Source organism: Gracilinanus agilis, chromosome 4, assembly GCF_016433145.1.
Source record: "Gracilinanus agilis isolate LMUSP501 chromosome 4, AgileGrace, whole genome shotgun sequence".
NCBI classification, from domain to species: Eukaryota; Metazoa; Chordata; class Mammalia; order Didelphimorphia; family Didelphidae; genus Gracilinanus; species Gracilinanus agilis.
Window position 1 is genome coordinate 393,278,365 of NC_058133.1, and position 18,669 is coordinate 393,297,033.

General features: G+C 38.6%; 1 protein-coding gene across 1 annotated transcript in view; it reads right to left on the minus strand.

The window, feature by feature from the left end:
* The window catches only part of AHI1 (Abelson helper integration site 1), a 247,409-nt gene that overhangs the window by 58,724 nt on the left and 170,016 nt on the right, over positions 1–18,669 (minus strand). The window lies entirely within an intron of this gene.

An 18,669-nucleotide genomic window follows, 5' to 3' on the forward strand; every position in this document is an offset into this window, starting at 1 on the left:
AACATCTCACACCCTACACCAAGATAAATTCAGAATGGGTGAATGACCTGAATATAAAGAGGGAAACTATAAATAAGTTAAGTGAACACAGAATAGTATACTTGTCAGATCTCTGGGAAAGGAAAGATTTTAAAACCAAGCAAGAGTTAGAGAAAATTACAAAATGTAAATTAAATGGTTTTGATTATATTAAGCTAAAAAGCTTTTGTACAAACAAAAACAATGTAGTCAAAATCAGAAGGGAAACAACAAATTGGGAAAAAATCTTTATAACAAAAAACTCTGACAGGGGTCTAATTACTCAAATATACAAGGAGTTAAATCAATTGTATAAAAAATCAAGCCATTCCCCAATTGATAAATGGGCAAGAGACATGAATAGACAATTTTCAGGTAAAGAAATCAAAAGTATCAATAAGCACATGAGAAAGTGTTCTAAATCTCTAATAATTAGAGAAATGCAAATCAAAACAACTCTGAGGTATCACCTCACACCTAGCAGATTGGCTAAAATAAAAGAAGGGGAGAGTAATGAATGTTGGAGGGGAGGTGGCAAAATTGGGACATTAATGCATTGTTGGTGGAGCTGTGAACTGATCCAGCCATTCTGGCTGGCAATGTGGAATCACGCTCAAAGGGCGATAAAAGAATGCCTGCCCTTTGATCCAGCCATACCATTGCTGGGTTTGTACCCCAAAGAGATCATAGATAAACAGACTTGTAAGAAAATATTCATAGCTGCGCTTTTTGTGGTGGCAACAAACTGGAAAAGGAGGGTATGTCCTTCAACTGGGGAATGGCTGAACAAATTGTGGCATAAGCTGGTGATGGAATATTATTGTGCTCAAAGGAATAATAAACTGGAGGAATTCCATGCAAATTGGAGAGACCTCCAGGAAGTGATGCAGAGCGAAAGGAGCAGAGCCAAAAGAACACTGTACACAGAGACTGATATACTGTGGTAAAATGGAATGTAATGGACTTCTGTACTAGCAGCAATGCAATGACCCAGGACAAATCTGAGGGATTTATGGTAAAGACGCTACCCACGTGCAGAGGAAGATCTGCAGGAGAGGAAACATAGAAGATAAACAATTGCTTGAATGCAGGGGCTGACGAGGACATGATTGGGGATATAGACTCGAAACTACCACACCAATGCAACTAACAACAATGTGGAAACAGGCCCTGAACAAGGACACATGTTACAACCAGTGGAAATGTGCATCGGCCATGGGTGGGGGGATTGCGGGGGGTGAAGGGGAAAGTAGGGGCATAAAGTATGTAAACAGGTTAAAAATGAAAATTAATAAATGTTAAATAATTAAAAAAAAGATGAAAAAACTGAGGTCAAAGACTAAGTTTCAAGCCACAGGTTATATAGGTAATAAGCAGAAAAACTACCACCTGAACTTGGGTCTTAAATTCAGAGCTTTTTCCCATTGTACCACTGAAATCTAATGGATACAGGAAGTAAAATTAAAATAAAATCTCAGGGGCAGCTGAGTGGCTCAGTGGATTGGGAGCCAGATCTAGAGATGGGAGGCCCTAGGTTCAAATCTGGCTTCAGACACTTCCTAGCTTGTGACTCTGGGCAAGTCACTTAACCCCCATTGCCTAGCTCTTATTGCTTTTCTGCCTTAGAACCAATACACAGTATTGATTCTAAGGTGGAAAGTAAGTATTTAAAAATAAAATAAAATATCTAAAACACAAATAATACAAGCAGAGAAACACAAACACAAGGGAAAGGTAATTTTAAATATTTATATTTATATGATTATAAAAGTATGTAAATGCTATATGTTGGGAAGAAAGAAAGAACTGATGTCTTTAAAGTGCCTTGAGTAGGGGCAGCTGGGTAGCTCAGTGGATTGAGAGCCAGGCCTAGAGACAGGAGGTCCTAGGTTCAAATCCGGCCTCAGCTACTTCCCAGCTGTGTGACCCTGGGCAAGTCACTTGACCCCCATTGCCTACCCTTACCAGTCTTCCACCTATAAGTCAATACACAGAAGTTAAGGGTTTAAAATAAAAAAAATAAAAAATAAAGTGCCTTGAGTGATTAGAGCTAAATAGTTAATATGGAAAGGTTTTTGGAGATTAGTGTTAAACACTATTTTGAATAGCAGGAGAGATATAACTTGGCAAAGAGTGAAGGTTTTTTTAGATCACTGACCAATACAGACCCAAATATTACTGGGTTAAACAAATATTTTGATTGCTATATTTGTGAGGCCTATTCAGGTAGAAAGTAAGTCAACAATAGCAAAGAATATTTTAGGGTAGGGATATGGGGAGAAAAGGGAAGAAACATACTGAAAAGTTGTTGTTTTACTGAACCAAGAAATATGAATTGTGATATAAAAGAAGATGCTGGACTCAAGGCCTTAGCTAGCTTATGGACCAGGAATTTAAAGGAACAATTCTGATTCAAGAAACAAAGTCACTCAAAGGTTTTGGAAAAAGATGATTCTTGCTAACATGTATTGACTACTGAAAGAGCTACTTACTTTTCAATCATTTTCATACTGGTTTTAGATGAAACCCTTGAATATAGAAGGTGCACTTACTTAATGAAAAGGAAAAGAACAGCAGTCAGCCTATCACCAATTCTTGAAGGACATTCAAAGTCACCTTTATTTCTTATTCCTTCACTTGTAATCCTTGTCTGTCTCTTCCATTCTTCAAACATCTGTGTGTGGCATGTGGGTAGTATGGTTTGAAGTAAGGCAGGTGCTTATAGTTTCCTTTCTCAAGGTCACAGGTGATAGAAAAACCACAGCTTTTAGGCATCCTTTTACCCAAACCCTCAAGTCCTTTTTCCCATCCAGCCTACTGTTACTTACAGGTCTTTTTTCCAACTGAACTAATAGGGCTTTTTCCCAGGCATAACTTAAAACATATGCTCATGGTGCCTCAGCCACCAGAAACCCTGGAAACACAAGCAAAAGTCTACTATTGGCCTCTACTGAGTGTCATAGAGTACTTCTGGACCATCAAGTCCATGACTGTCCTGCCAATCCTCAACCCTGAAGCATCTTCACCATATATTTTCTTTGCTCCATACATCAATACAACTATATCCACAACAAATTCATATTATCAAAGATAACCAGATCATTATTGCAAGGAAAAACTTATTCTACCTTTAAAGGACTATCTTACTTTCTTCTTCTTTTTTTTTTTTGCCCTTGTTCCAAAGATTATCTTACTTTCTTCAGTATTTGTAGCAATACCTTTTCTTAAGCCCTACGGATTTCTGCCTTTAGCTGATACTCTCAGCAAATTTTGTTATCTATTTGACTAAAAAAAAATCTAAGCACAGAATGAGCTCTTCTTCATACTTCCTACTCCATACTTTAGTACATTCAAAGCAAAGTTATATTGATACTTTTTATTTTTATATCATAGTCATTTCTGGACATGGTACTTCCAACCTCTTGCCCAGAAGTGAATTCTTCCTCCTAACAAAGAAAAACAGTTAACTAAAACAATGGATAACTCTGACAATAACATGATATCCCCAGAGTCTCCACCTCAAGAGAACATAGGTATGTTCTGCTATCTTTTCTTTGAAACCATGAATTTGACATTAGAGTAACTCAAAGGACAGCTTCTTTTTTCTTTTGATTTAAAATTGTCATTTTTCTATATTGTTCTTATGATGTTGTATATTTCTTTCTGTATCAATTGATACAACTCTTCTCAGGTTTCTTTTAATTCATTATATTATTCATTTTTATTGCTAAAATTTTTATATTCATTATTCATAAGTTATAGTTTATTCATCTATATCTTCACTCATTTTCTTGTCCTATACTCTTAGCTTTAGGAAAAAGTTTCCCTTTCTTGCCAAAGTTAACCTGTGTGCCTGTGTACCCTTGATCCCTTTCCTTTCATCTCCTTCTAGAATTGCCCAATCAATCATTCCATCTCTTTTATTTTTATTTTCTCTTTAACTACTTGCTCTTTCCCATCTGCTTGCAAAACATGCTTAGATCTACTCTATCCTTTAAAAAACTCTTTACTTGATTCTTTCTCCCACTGAAATGTCATTCTTTGGCTTTTTCACCTTTCGCAGGCTGATTGTTAGAAGAATCATCTTTACTGGCTGCTTGTACTTCCTGACTACCCAATCACTTCTTAATCCCTTATAATCTGACTTCAAACCCTACTTCTTAATTGAAAATATTCGTTATCAACGATAGCTTAATTTCCAAATGGAATGATCTTATTTCCTTTTTCATCCTTCTTGACTTCTGTGGTTTTTTACATTGTTGACTACCATTTCCTTAAAAATCCTCTTTTCCTTTGACTTCTCCTGATTCTTCTTTCTGTCTTAACTGAATTTTGCTGGAGGAATCATCTATCTCTTGCCCACTAGTGTGGATTTTCCCTAGGACTCTTCTGAACACTTTTCTTCTCACATCTGGTTTGTGGTGACTGGTCTTATGGGAAAAACCAGGGAGTTAACAAATATTTATATTTATATTCACATACTAGGCAATAAAAGCTTGCTGAATAATCAGAGTATCATCTCCATGAAGATGACTCCTAAGATCTATATACTAAGTTCCAATTTCTCTCTTGAATTCTAGGAATATATCATCAACTTCCTGTAAGATTTTTCCTACTACACGTGCTGTTGATATTTCAAAATCAACCTGTTTAAAATAGAATCTATTATCTTCCCTACTAAACCCACCCTTCTTCAAACTTCCTTATTTCTATTGATACTAATTTGATTCTCCTAGTCATCTAGGCTTATAACCCTAATTATTCTTAACTCTGTGCCATCCAATCACCTTTCTTCTGTATTAAGGGGGTGTATTATGAGTGGGGGGGATGTAGCTGGGAACAAGGTTGAGTCTGTATAGCAATCCCTTTCTCATTCACTTCTACCCCTTAATACTGTGAGACTAATTTGGGTCCCCTTGAAAAACGGGGGACCCTGGGAGGGCATGGCACCCCTGGGTATCCGAAGGAATGGTACCCCCTCAAGGAGGATTGAGTGATGTCCTGGTTCAGTATTGATGTGAGCTGGGGTTCACAGAAACCTCCCCCCTCTTCACAGCAGGTGGTCAGGCTTAAGATGGAGCACAGCCTGACCAGGCCATTACACTCTCTTCCTAAACAGTCCCCCAGATGGATCTAAACGCAAATCTGATCTTTCTCTTGTCTAATGAAACAAGAGGTTGAAGGTTGAAGGTTGAAGGAAAGGGGTGCAGGATCATGAAGGTCAATGGGTACAGGAGACCCTAAGATTTTGCCCCTACCAGGTCCTTGGCCCAGGAGAGACCGAGTCTGTCTCAATCCTGAGTTTCACCTGTCCTTCCCCTTCTCATCCTATTGCCTATAATTCTATTCAGTTTGTTAAACTATATGTGGGACACTATATGGCAAGGTCCAAGGAATGAGGGGTTCAGGGAACTGCTCCCCAAGAAGTCCAGAATCCCTAAACACTGGAAGGCACTTCTAGCAAACAGGAGATGTCAGGATGTTGTTCAATATCAGGCAGCAGGTCTTCTGTCTTGGTCAGGAACCCCAAAATGTCTCAGGTGGCCATAGAGCTTGAACTCCATGTCCTCCCCCAGGAGCTCACACCCCAAAAAGACCCTCTCTTAGGTCCCAAACTCCCAGAAGTCTCTGGTCTTCTGTCATTTGCACTCCCCCTTCTGCCAACATTCCCTGCCTCTTGAAAGAATTTCATGCCTTGCCTTAATCCTCACACCTCCTTCTCACCTGTGCAAGTGGGTAGATTATGTTCCCATAGATAATAAATCTCAAAGGAAGGATTTTAATCCATTCCTTTAACTCTAGTTAGTGTTCTTTTCACTGTATCACAATCCTATCACTGTTCCTAGACCTCTTGCACTCTTAAGACAATTCTAGAACACATTTAGTATTGTGTACAATCACTCTCTGCATTCAAGTATTATCCCCCTACCTCACAGCAAGCCGAAAACTTCTCTAAACTGTGTTTTTCTTGGCCTCTAAGAGAATGTTCTGCAAACAGTAGGAGCTTATTAAATGTTAGTATTTTAGTTAGCTAATGAATTGTCATATGAGTTTTATAATCTCTAAGCACACAACTCTGTACAATCCTAGCCTTTCTCTTAAACACTAGTCACTTATTTCCAACTGCTTTTTGGATATCTCCGAATGGATTATATTGTAGACATTTTAAACTCAACATGTCCAAAATAGAACTCATTATTTACCCCCCATGCCCACCTCTCTTTTGATTTTCCCTATTTTTAGTGGGGTATGTATAATCATCCTTCCAGTTACCTGGATTTGCAACCTCAGCTTTATTCTTTTTTTTTTTTTAAACCCTTCCCTTCCATCTTAGAACCAATACTTGGTTCTAAGGTAGAAGAGCAATAAGGGCTAGGCAATAAGTGACTTGCCCAGGGTAACATAGCTAGGAAATGTGAGTCCAGATTTGAACCCAGGACCTCCCGTCTCTAGGCCTGGCTCTCAATCCACTGAGCCATTCAACTTTACTCTTGATTCCTCATTCTGCCTCACTCCACAGAGTCAATCTGTTGCCAAGGTCTTGTCATTTTTACCCCCATGACATCTTTTTGCATCTGTACCCTTCTATTTTCTCATGTGATCACCAACTCATCATCTCTCTCTTGGACTATTACAATAGCCCTTTAATTGGTCTCCCTGACTCAAGTACAGTATCTCATTTTAAAAAAAAGTTCATGTTCAGCTAATGAAATAAAAGGCTAGCTATTCCATTAATAGTCAAAATTTCACTAGCACACATGGACAGGAGTGGCGGATATGTCGTAACCTATATCCAAATGTTGCAGTTCATGTGCTAGGGTTGAAAATGCCTGCTCTAAGTTCATCCTCCAATTCCTTCTTCATACAGCCGTTACCAAGTGCTCTCCCTAAAGGGCAGGTCTGATGGTTACATTGCACCACTCATTAAACTCTTGGAGCTCCCTCTTGCCTCCAAGATAAAATGTGAACTTTTCTGCATGGCTTTTAAAACTTAGTATAGCCTAGTCTCCACCTACCTTTCCCTCGGAACTGAACACGACTCTCCTACCCAAATCCTATGGGCCAGTCCAACAAACGAGTCTTGTCGGAAGTAGCTGCTGCTCGTGTTCACCACTCCATCTCTTTGCTTTGCCATTGTACTGAAGACAGCCTGACCTCTGCCTTTTAGAATCCCTTGTTTCCTTCAAAACTCTTCTCAAACATCACCTCTCACACGAAGCCTTCCCTGATCCCTGGCTGCCCAGGCACTCCCTTCAATACATTTCCCTCATTTATACTCATTTATGTACATTGTAGGCTTGAAGTTTCCTTTGTAACCCCAGCACCTGGAACATAGTCGAGCTTAGTAAATCTTAGTAAATTCTGGTTGGTTGATAGTATAATATGTTAATAGTTCATCTATTCATCTCCAGAAAACTGCTAAAGGTTGATTTTAATGGTGGCAATTTCAGACATGGTAGCAGAAGGAGAAGAACCATTTGGCTAGTTGGTGCCTGAAGTAATCAGGAGCCATTTGATACAAGCTTTCTGATGATGACAAATGGTAGTAGGAACTTATGGCCTCCAGTGTTTATACTAGGCCACTGTAGGGGAAAATGTACATTTACACAGAGATTAATGACTTACAAACAGCTTTCCTCATGACAATTCAGTGAAGTAAGTAATGATAAGAAAACTATTCTCTTTATTTCCCACTTTACAAATAAGAAAATAGGCAGAGAATGGTGAAGTAAGCTGTTCTGGGTTTCATAAATCAAATACAGAACCTGGAACTTGAATTCATTTTCCAACATTAATATTCATATTTCCTTTTTCCATTTTAACACCCTTTATTTCAGATATAGGGGCAGCTAAGTGGTACAGCAGATAGAGTGATAGACCTGGAGTGAAGAGGACCTGATTTCAAATTGGACCTCAGACATTCATGAGCTGTGTGGTCCTCTAAAATGAGCTGGAGAAGGAAATGTCAAACTACTATAGTATCTTTACCAAAGAAAACCTAAGCGGGGATACCACAATTAGACATGAAGAATGGACTAACCAACAATAATAACTAATTTCAGATAAATATATATGGTAAAAAACTAGTAGACTTTCCAAGAGTATTGCATTCTACTTAGAACTTCTTCAAACTCCATAAAATTTCACTGCCCATTATGGTATAATGTACCTAAATGTGCATTAATTAAATTTGGACAGGAAAGATGATGATAGTGATGAGTGAAACGACATAAAGATGATGACGTCGACCACATAAACAGGTCACATTTCTGAATGTGAATTGAAATGTTCAAGTTTGTTTAGGTAATCTTCCATTCAAAAATATTTTCAAATAGGTTGATTCTAAATTTTCATTAGAAACTATGAGAGAGTGCAAGGCCAATAGGAAAACCTTATGATGGTTTCAAGAAAAACTCATAACATCTAGTTTCATTTTTTCCATGGTCTAAAATTGTCTCACTTTATCTTGAGTCACCAATATTTGACCCAATTACCTGTTTGTACCAAGCATATACTGGATTGGTGTTTGCTCTTCTAGTTATTTTCAACAAGATTCCATCTATTAGCTTGGGAAAGGCAGAAAAGAGGCAAGGAGAGTCAAACAGCATGACCACAGGAATAAAAAGTTCTCTTGTGTAAACAATTGTGGAATACTATAAATAAATGCAGAGCATTTATTAAGTACTCGCTATGTACCAAGCACAGAAAATACAAATGGGAGATTATCCCTATTCTCAAAAAGAATACATTTTGATGGAAGAAAACATGGGGGAAGGGTGTTTTACTTCTGGAAGTCGCAGGGATAAAGAGAAGACCGACCTGACTTTACAAGAAGAAAAGGTAGTATTGATTTGATTACTGTTTCAAGTCAAAAGCTGTGGGGAGAGAGTGGCAGGGAAGATTTCAAGAACAGGATCAGAGTCAATGAGCTGGATGGGATGTGAAATGTGGTCTATTCTGGTTCTGGGCCAGGGCTGGCTAGAAACAGCAGTACCTGTTTCTGTCATGGCCATCCCTAGTTTCCATTTTACCAAGCTTCCCAAAGCAATCAGTTTCCTAGGTAATTCAACTGTAGTTTCAATTTAACTTTTGGTTTTTAGGCAGACGAGACAAGCATCAAGGAACCCTGTGGGAGACACAGGAAGTGGCATGTACTAGACCAGTCAAACCACTACTACCACTTTAACCACCACCTCTTGTCAAGTTGTGATGGAGATAGCCTTGGACCCTGAACCCAAGATCACCAGGCCTGCTTCCAGCCTGTGCCTGTGTTCTACGGGGGACAGAAAGGACCCATCTTCTTGAACAACCATTTCCCAGTTGCCACTGATGGATTGGTAAGCCCAAGATCCAAGGGAATGCTGTGCCCTATTGATCCTTATTTCTAGCCCTCAGCTAAGCCCCAGAAGCCAGGATCCCAGGTGAACATTCTGCTCCAGGTTGGGAATTGGTTTGTGTAGGCACTGTTGCCCACATGACCTCAGCACCCACAGTCCCTGGAGAACCAGAGAAGGCGGCTCCAGCCATGCCAGTCCTTGGTGTTCTTAAGTGAGTCAGATGCAAAAAGAGCTGCCAGTAAAAATGGCATTACTGAAGATGCATTACCATCTCCATTGGCCTCTGTATTATAAGAACAAGGAGTTCCATTTGATTTGCTGCTGAAACCTTCTATATGTGCTGCCTCCTCCGTTAGAATGTGACCTTACTGACAGCAGGGTTTGTCTGTACTTTTCTATTTTTATTTATAATGTTTTGCACATATTAAGGGCTTAATAAATGTCTTTTCAGTCACTCAATTAAAAAAAAACCCTTCCCTTCAGTCTTAGAATCAATACTGTGTATTGGTTCTAAGGTAGAAGGGTGGTAAGGGCTAAGCCAGTGATTCCCGAAGTGGGTGCCACTGCCCCCTGGTGGGTGCTGCAGTGATCCAGGGAGGCGGTGATGGCCACAGGTGCATTTGGAGGTGGTGAATAACTATAAGGGGGAAGTGATAGTATGTGACAGGAGGCTAAGTAATATTTTTTCTGGAAAGGGGGCAGTAGGCCAAAAAAGTTTGGGAACCACTGGGCTACGCAATGGGGGTTAAATGATTTGCCCAGGGTTACACAGCTAGGAAGTGACTGAACTGTGAAAATAGATAATGAACCCAGGAGCTCCCATCTCTGAGCCTAGCTCTCAATCTACTGAGCCACCTAGCTAACCCTTCATTCAATCATTTTCATTCATTCATTCACACAGTGGGCTACATAAATATCTTTCACAAATGATCAAGTGTCATACTGATTTAAAAAAAGAAAAAAATATTTATCTCTAATAAAATGTTGATACATACATAAAATATACATATATAAAATTTATGTTGGATATATAACCAAAATATCTATTAAATAAATAATCACATGTAAACATGAAATGAATGGTTAACATAAAATAATTTGGTAAATTTCAAGTCTTATAAAAAGCCTTCACTTATACAATTTTTTCCTACAGTCTTAGAGCAGTTTTAAACTTGAATAGCTTAAAAATGCTCTTAGACTTTTGGGAAACAATAAAAGGCCACTGAAAGTCTACCTAAGGCATTTTAATATAGCAGAATAATCTATCTTTAAAATTGCCAGTAACCAAAGTTATCATTGTAATAATCTTGGATCTATGCTATTCAATATTTTTGTTATCGAGTCAGAAAAAGGTGTATGCATCTACACATACCTAAATAGATATAGTATATATTCCTATGTGTATGTACATGATGTCTACCAGACGAGCAGGTGACACAAAACTGGGAGAGCTCGCTAGTATCACAGATGACAGAATCAAGATTCAAAACGATTTGCTAGAATTATGCAAGAGGAAAAAATAAAATGCAACTCAACAGAGATAACATGCAATTTTAGTATAAAGACGGGGTAGAAGGGATGTGCTCTGGCACCAGAGTACATGGAAAGATCTAAAGGTTTTTAGGTAGGCCAATGGCAGCTAGTCCCTGGAAAACACAGTCAAATCTCAGTTACCAGATCTTCTATGGGTCCCACAGCATAGAGGATATTCTATTGGATCCACAGATGTCTTAGCCTGCTCCTCCTGGCCTTGACTTCTTTTCCTCCTTTTTTATACAAAGAGATCCAGGCCTCAAGGGGATTTTTAAGTAGAAATAATAATGACAAGGATAATAATAATGATAGCATTTATAGGTGCCTTAAGGTTTGCAAAGTGTTATTTCATTTGATCTTTGCAAAAATCTGGTGAAACAGGTGTTATTGTTAACCTGACATACTGACAAGGAAACTGAGGTAGAGAGTCCTTAAGTGACTTCTTGAGGTCCACCCAACACCTGAGGCAGAACAAATCCATCTAAAGCACTTTGCAATAAAGTTCAATATCAGTATTAGCTAGTAGCAGAGATGAGTAGCTACTGGCCTAGCCATGGGAAGAGTTTGGGCATTTCCTTCTGTCTGAAATGAGCCCCATTAACTGGGGCTGAGCAGCTACAAATGGCCAGTGTGGCAAAGAGCAAGCCTGGCAGCACTGGACATTCAGGCGTCCACAGTGCCCCTGGGTTTCTTGGTTAGCTGCTAGGGACACCTCCAGTGCCTGAACCTGTGCCTCCGCCCCCAGGTGTTTTCTGAGGCCACAAAGACGCCTTTGGAGGTGAGTGCAGTCTACCTATTCAGTGTTCTCACTGTACGAGGTAACTGAGGAGGCCTAAGTTGCTGAGGATGATACTAGAAAAAATAAAAAGCAGGGTCCAGAAGAACTCCACCACCCCACCACCCTCCAACAGCTATGAGGATTTATTTTCACTAGTAAATTTAAACTGATTTAAGATTGAAAAAAATCCTAGAATATGGTTAAAAAATTAAAAGAAGTGCTAAGTTATAGACCTTCATTGATCAAGGGGCAGGCCATGTAAGTAAATCAAAGGATCTTAAATTAGTGAAAAAATTGTAAATGTATGGTTTAAAGAATGCTGGTATAAGTGCTACATAGAAGTATTAAAGCAGTGATTGCCAAAGAGGGCACTACGGGGCCGGGGATGGGGCCAGGGGTGGGGGTGCTGCAGCGATCCAGAGGAGCGGTGATGGCCACACTTTTTTTGTATTACATTCTATTCTGAGTTCAATAGTGTCACAATTTCCAGGGGGTGCTAAGTAATATTTTTTTCTGGAAAGGGGGCGGTAGGCCAAAAAAGTTTGGGAACCAATGTACTAAAATATACCAAAAGTGTAGTCAAAAAAGTATTTTTTTCCACTTTTTAAAGAAATAAGCTTGTGGAAAGGCTTGGATTATCTAGTTTTTGTGAGGTTAATGTATTGAATGTTAGCTACTTATAGGGGCATAAGTGCCCCAACCTTAATAAACAGATGTTTGAGAATTGATTATTTTGCATGTCAATTTGAATTAAAATAAAAAAGAAAATAGACTAATTCTGAGTTAAAACTTTCTTGAAAATGAAAACAAGTTGTTTTATGACTGAGTAATAAAGCCTTGAAGTTTATCAGTTTCTCCCCACCCTGCAATAGCACACAGGAAGAGGATGGCAATGGGTTACATTTTATGATTTTTGTGAATGTTCATTTAATCCTGTTGGTACATTACAAACTTTTCCTGAAGCAGATGAATTATTGAAAACAATGTGCTTCTTTTAGGATGCAAACAATGCACACGGACTCCTGGATTTATGTTTAAATGAGTTAAATAAGGTTTTAGTTTAAAATTTGGAAAACTATTTATTTATAGAGGAATAAATAAAACGATTAAAATGGCCCAATCCTGTAATAGTATCACATGTATAGCGAAATTACAGAAAATATTAAGCAATAACTTTTGGCTATTAGGAGGTTTTAAATTTGGTATAGATAGCAAGTAATATTCCGCCCCGCGGAAGGCACTGTCGTTGCTCAGTGATATCTACGGATCCCCTAGACACGGGGTTTTCTTGGAAAAGGTACTGGAGTGGTTTGCCATTTCCTTCTCCAGTGGATTAAGGCAAAGAGCGGCAAAGCCACTAGCCCACGGGCACGCAGGGAGACGCCAGGCCTGGGCTCCGGCCAGCAAGCCGCCAGCTGATACTAACCATTTAACTCCCAGGATCCAAATCGCTCCTCAAAACATCGTATAAATATTTTCGGAAGGACAAAATTGCCTATTATTTAAGCTTCTCTTAACGGAGAACAAGACGGTGCCCAGTTCTGTGCGCATCACCCTCCTGGACCACAGAGGCACAAGCCGCCGAGCCCAGCGTGGGCAGGAAGCCGGAAGCGCGTTTTACGTCCACTCAGGGAAGGCTACCACGAAGCCCGCATGGATGGGCGCCGGGTTCTAGAAGGCACATGACTTTCATGTGGTAGACTAGGATGCGGGGCGCCGGGGAGACTTGGGGCTTCCGGCCCAAAATGAAACTTTAGCGGAGATTTCAAGGAAGCCGGGAGGCAGGGAGGAAAGGCAGGAGAGGTCCAGGCATGGGGAAATGTTCCGGGTAAGGCGCTTTGTGCAAGAAAAAGCCAGGAGGCCAGGGCTGCCAGCTGGAAGAGAACTGGGCAGTAACTAGGATGGAAAAAGGTTGAAAAAAGTGGAAAGAGGTTGACTTTTGTTTTTTTTTTTAGAATTACTATTGTGTATTGGTGATAAAACAGAAGGGCAAGGCTATGGGGGTTAAGTGACCTGCCCAGGATCACACCTCAAGAAGTGTCTGAGGTCAAATTTGAACCCAGAACCTCAATCCATTGCGCCATCCAGCTACCCCCAATGGGTTAGGTTTTGAAGATGGTTATTCCAATACTGATAGTACTTAAATCTGATGATTTATTTTTCATTTCTAGCTGTAATACAAATTCTAAAAATCACAAACATGTTTTCCGTGTGGCTTCTAAAACGTACAAGTACTCATGTCTTTTATATTTAACAAAACTCCCATGAAAAATGAGGAGTAGGTTGTGTACACAGTTCTTTCACTATATTGGAATAGGAAGGGCACCTATGTTTTACATTTTGTTTTCAGTGTTAAAAAAAAAACACAAGGAAAGACATGAGAGAGACACTTTTTATAAGCGTTGCCTTTTGAATTCTGCTATTTCCTCTTTGATTTGTGAACGATTTCTTTTCTTAAAGTAAATATAGGTGTTCTATACCACTCAACTTAACTATTAACCAAGTTTTACACCTGTCTTCCAGGGTTCAGACAGTGACCTTTTCTCTCATTAATCTGAGGCTGATATTATGCTTAAATTGCCATAAAGGCAAAAAGCAGGTGTAGCTACTCTTAAAGAGACAGAACCCTATTTCTAATGTGAACTAGTGAGGATTTGCAGACTTTGAGCCCATAGTTCTGTGGGATTTTCCACTCCTTCACAACTGGAAAATGCTTCACTGAATGGCTCCAAATGAAATGAAATGTTGTCCTTGAAAGTCCCTTTTCTTTTCGCTTTGAGTGCTGGGATCTTCAAAGTCAGAAGAAGCAGGATGGCCTAATGAGCCCGAGGATGGCTTCCATGGGGGCAGTATTGTACCGCTCTACCCAGTGGATCCTTGTCACAGGAATGACAGCAGCTAACATTACCAGAGCAAACAATAGTTAGCCAATCACAAACCCTTTTGGGAATATATATTCTTAGCACAGTTAAGCAAGGGCTTCAAAGCTGCTTGAACCACCATCTGCTACTCTTTTTGAAACCACTGGGCCAAAGGAAACCTCTAGGGACACCCTGATGAAGTGAAGGAAGACAAAGATAGAGCATGCATGCCACGGGAATGCCACCATTTTGATATTTTGGGGGGTTATTACCATCTGTTGTCAATAAAATTATTTCAGTAGTATTTATTAATTCTATAACTTGTATTAATGAGGAAAGGAGATTGATCTAACTAGTGAAGGCATCAGTTGATATGAAAGATTTTTTTGAAAAGGAAAATTTATTTAGAAATCATTTAGTAAAGTCATTAGATTATGAGCTCCCTGAGAGCAGACTTTTTTCTTTTATTGTTTACCTTGTGATTAGTACAGGGCCTAGGATAGAGTAGGTATCTAATACTTGACAAACAAAGTCAACAGGCCATTGTAAAATAAACTGGTAATCCCTGACCACAGGGAATGGGATTGATATTTATAAAGCATATTTTACTTAGCCAGAGAAATTCTCATAGCAAAAGTTCCTGGATTCATTCTCATGAATGAGATCTCTCTGTTCATTGGGCCATAACCTTTAAGGTTGGAAAGGATATTTGAAGTCTCTAGTCCAATTTCCTCTTTTTTTCTGAGGAAGAAACTGAACCACAGAAAGACAAAATGAGTTGCTCAATGTCACTCTGGAAATAAGTGGCAGAGCTAGGATACAAACTTGGCCCTCTGGAACCCGTGCTACCTCTCACTTAATGTATACTGGAATGAACTTAAGCTTGAGGGCAGGTGCTATTCCAAGGGTATCATTGGCCCCTTGCGCAGAGAAAGTACAGAATATCTGCAAAGCTAATTCACTGAATTAATTTAGTATAGACAGGAACAACTGATTGAACAGGTTAAAAATGGCTAAGCAACGAGAGTATGCTACTGATTTTATTCTACAATAGTAATGTTAGTTAATACTTCATCCTCTGGTCAAATGGACATAAGACTAGATGAAGTACCTTAGCTATTTTTTTGTGTTATTTTTGTTATTTTTTTAAAAGAATATTATGTATTGATTGAGGATTACACTGGGATGAGGACATTTCCTCTACTAACATAGGTCAGTTCCTTTTCCGCAACTTAGAGACTGAGAGAGTTGCCTAAAGTACTAAGAAGTTACTTATCTATAGTCATACACCCAGTATGTAATGGAAGGACTAGAATGCAGGTCTTTCGGGCTCTCAAATAGACTCTGTACCTACCATGCCATGATATTTCTTGTCTATACAACTCTATATCTATAGATATAAGTACTTTTTCCTCACCACCCAACTTCACATTCTTAACACCAGACTCCCTTGCTTCCTATTTGATTGAAGACAGTGTTCCTTCGAACTGAGTTTCCCCAACTAAACTTCTTCATATTAGGAAGAAAAAAAAACTAAACACAAACCAAAAACACCTCTCTCTTTTAGCCAATTTTTCTTTCCTGTTCCAGTGGATAAAGTGGTTTTCCTCCTAGACGAAGTTGATCTCTTTGTGACTTTGACCCCAACTCTTCATGTCTTCAAGACCTCACTTCTTCAATTGTTACCCATCTCTCATTAGTAGGCATTTTGGTACAGGGGAAAAGAGCATAGGATTTAGTCACAGAGGACCTGTGCTCAAATCTAACTAAAGTTCCAACTAAAATCTCTTCCTTTCCTGGAAGCCTTCCACCCTTCTAATGCCTTCCTTTTAAAGATTAGTTTCTGTTTATCCTTATGTGGTTTCCTTTGCATGTGTCTTTCCCCCTGGATTGTAAACTCCTTGAGGGCAAGGATTATCTTTTGACCCTTTATGTATTTCTAGCAGTTGTACACCGCCTGGCACATAGTAGGTTCTTAATAAATATTTACTGATTGATACAGTGCTTTAAAGTTTGCAAAATCAATTTACAAACAATATCTCATTTGAATTTCCCAACATGATATGATATATTTTAAGTATTACTAGTCATATTTTACAAATGGGCAAATTGAGGCTTAGAGAGGTTAATTTATTTGCTTATGATCACATAGCTTCTAAGTGCCAAGAGGCAGCACTGAAAGCCAAACAGTATGCTTGTCTTTCTATATTCGCTACCTCATCACTTTTAACATACCAAACCACACAATTAAATATTATACTTTTTTCTTTCTCAATAGAGTATATCTGAGATCAAGAAATGATTGATTATAAGTGCCACTGATGTTATTTACCAGAGTTTCAGATAAATATGGTCTTTGTTTGATTATAGCCCATAAGTATTTAATAAGCATGTAAATCCATAATCTGTCTAGAGGAAAAGGGGTAAAAAAAACCCTGTCAAGCTCAACTTTACTAAGTTGGTGTAACACAAAAGAAGAAAAACCAGAAATACAAATACAGCTGTCACCAAAAAAAAAAAGCCTATAGGGATTTTTAAAAACCAAAAGTATATTAAATAATCTATGGAGAATATTGTCAACAATAAATAGTCATATGTCAGTCTTTGCTTGATTATCATTGCCCCAAAGAAAAAACACATATTAGCTCTGATCTAAATATTTTTATTTCTTTTAATTTTTTTAAACCCTTACCTTCCATCTTGGAGTCAATACTGTGTATTGGCTCCAAGGCAGAAGAGTGGTAAGGGCTAGGCAATGGGAGTTAAATGACCTGCCCAGGGTCGCACAGCTAGGAAGGTCTGAGGCAATATTGGAACCTAGGACCTCCCGTCTCTTGGCCTGGCTCTCAATCCACTGAGCTACCCAGCTGCCCCCTCTGATCTAAATATGACCCAGCTGGACTACCCAACTGTCGATTCTTGATACAGTCTCTGTCTCTTCAACAGCTGAAACACTTTGTCTTTTTTAGTAAGTTCACCTATTGGTTTTCTTGGTTTCTTTCAAGAGAGATAAAACCCTGCCTTCTATAGGAGGATTTTTCCATCTGTACTGCCAACACCCCTGACCCTATGGCAGCTAGTGTCTTTCCACTGGAGATTCCTTTCTATCTACTCAATATGTATCTTTTCTTTTTCTTAGTAGTTTGTTCACTGCCTCCCCCATTAGAAGAAAAGCTCTTTAAGGGCGGAGACTGTTTCTTTGTATGCCCAGCAGCTTGCCTAGCACAGAATAAGCAATGGCTTAATAAGTGATTGTTGACTGGTGGACTAACTAATGCTAAATAGAGTAGCAAATGTTAATTATAAATTTTAAATCTCTGAAAAAGTTGAATGGAAAGTCTTGATTTCTTAGAAAATGCCTACAAGTTTTGCTCATAAAATGAAATATGTCAGCTGGAAATTAGAAGTCTTAATAATGTGAAAAAACATTAAAAAACAGAAAATATTTAGGGAAATAGAAAGTACCCCAATCAATATGTTCTGGCACCTGAAAAATAATGTAATTTTAAAGTTAAGGAATTCTGCAAACAGAATTCTTGATGTTAAATGGGAAAAATGATTTGAACTGGCTATCTACCAAAATCAATTTTCTTTCTTTTCTCTACTTTATACTACATATACTTCAAAATAAAAGAAATGGATACTAGGAATATGTGAGTGTACCGAAGAGACATAAGAGACTCCATATTGTAAAAAAAAGACTACAATTTTATAATGAAGTAATAGGCATATATAGATATTTATAATAATACTTAAAATAAATGCATAAACAATGAAAAATCCTGTTTAACTCATTATAACTAGCCAAGCAGTAGAAATGATGATTATATTTTTTTTATTATTTTTTTTAATTTTAAACCCTTAACTTCTGTGTATTGACTTATAGGTGGAAGATTGGTAAGGGTAGGCAATGGGGGTCAGGTGACTTGCCCAGGGTCACACAGCTGGGAAGTGTCTGAGGCCGGATTTGAACCTAGGACCTCCTGTCCCTAGGCCTGGCTCTCAATCCACTGAGCTACCCAGCTGCCCCATGATGATTATATTTTAAGTTTAATGGATTTGCATAAGAATTTGTATTTCCCCTGCATGAAATGTTTTAAATATACAAAAGGCTTTCACATTTTAGCATATTAATTAAAGC